This window comes from Euprymna scolopes, chromosome 46 (assembly GCF_053919585.1).
Source record: "Euprymna scolopes isolate OS-2025 chromosome 46, ASM5391958v1, whole genome shotgun sequence".
NCBI classification, from domain to species: Eukaryota; Metazoa; Mollusca; class Cephalopoda; order Sepiida; family Sepiolidae; genus Euprymna; species Euprymna scolopes.
Window position 1 is genome coordinate 203,532,945 of NC_136527.1, and position 1,591 is coordinate 203,534,535.

General features: G+C 32.9%; 1 non-coding gene across 1 annotated transcript; it reads left to right on the forward strand.

Annotated features, from left to right (window-relative positions):
- Positions 1-1,027: 1,027 nt before the first annotated feature.
- Positions 1,028-1,190, forward strand: LOC145271648 (U1 spliceosomal RNA). The gene has a single exon (XR_013866050.1). It is a non-coding gene; the product is annotated as a U1 spliceosomal RNA (small nuclear RNA).
- Positions 1,191-1,591: the final 401 nt, after the last annotated feature.

Consider the following 1,591-nt stretch of genomic DNA (forward strand, 5'->3'; position numbering starts at 1 on the left):
AATTTTTAATTTTGTTTCATCCATGCTTTGTTATAATTAATGAAAATATTAAAAAAATTATATTTTACGTTCTCGTTATGGAATAAAGTTTTCATGAAAAAAGAAATCACTTAATTTGATCAAGCAGTTTTTTTTATTTGTTCTCATTGAAAAGATTTAATTTTAATGAGATCGATCGAGTAAGACCAAGGGGAGATAACTCCAATCATCGTTTAAAACAAGAGCAGAAAAATACTTAGATAATTGTTTTTTCATTTATTTTACAAAGTTTTAAAAATATTTTTCATTTTGGTCCTTTGTTAATCATTCGTTTAAAGCCATCCCTACTTGTGTCCCTAAATAGCCAAATTGCGATAATATATCGATTTCATTAAAATTTGATTTTCCTCTGTAAAAAATTATATGTATACTTGATCAAATTAAGTTATTTTTTCCGAGAACTTCATTCCATAACGGGTACGTAAATTATAACTCTTTTCTTTCAATATTTTCATTTTTTAATGTCTTGATTAATCTGTAGAAGTGGCAATTAATGACATACAAAACTGTTCGATTTAATTACATAAATATGTGGTTGTTTTTGTTAGTGCTTTGGTTTGAATTCTAAAAGTTTTCATTCGTTTGTATTTGTTCTCATTGAAAAGATTATGAATTTATGTTGTTCACATGTAAACGACGTTGACATTGAATATTACAGTAAAATGTAAGTTCCGTTAAGAATTGAGGTATTTTGTGAAAATGTTGGTAAGTTTTAATGATAGTAAATTATTTGTTATAGATTATTGTTATTAGTGAATGAAAAAGTTTTGATCTACTGATATTGGTGAGACTTATATGGAGGTATTTTAGTTTTTTATTGGTGTTTGTCGGTGGCAAGTATAGAAGTGTGATATAAAAACCGTGGTTGGCACCACATAAAATTATACTTACCTTACGTATTAAGGCCCGGTTCCCTTTTCCCTCCCTCCTTCCTCTCTCTCCACATTAAAAAACGACTTTGTGCCTAATTTGCTCAGTGGGTAAGCAAATAAATTCCTTACGTAGGAATAACGGTGATCATTAAGGTCGTTCCCCCAGAGCGAGGCCCATCCATTGCACTGCGGTTGGGTTGAGCTTTGCGATCTTCCCAAATGTGGACGACTCGGACGTGCTATTTTTAAGTGTGGGGTCTGCGTACGCGCTTACCCTGATAATCCAATAAAAATCAGAAATCCTTTCCTATTCCTTCCAAGTACCTCTCACTCGTAGATCTGTACTCCCTCCGCTTAATCACACTTAATCTCTAAATTTCTTACCAACCAAACACACGTGTTCCAATCTTATCCTTACACATCCATGCACAACACAGCATGACATGTTGGCAAGCGGTATTATCATACAACACACAATCTTATGACGTCACAGACAATTAAAAAACAAAGGTAAAACAGCGAGTAAGAAAAAGCAAAAAAAAAACGTTTCTTTTAATCTCTCGCATGCTGAACGAATTTTTTTCTAGCCTCCAACGCCACACAAATTATCTTTTTTTTGCACAGTGATCACCACTTATCAAGGCCTGGAAACCACTCGGGGATAAGGGTTATTGCAAGTA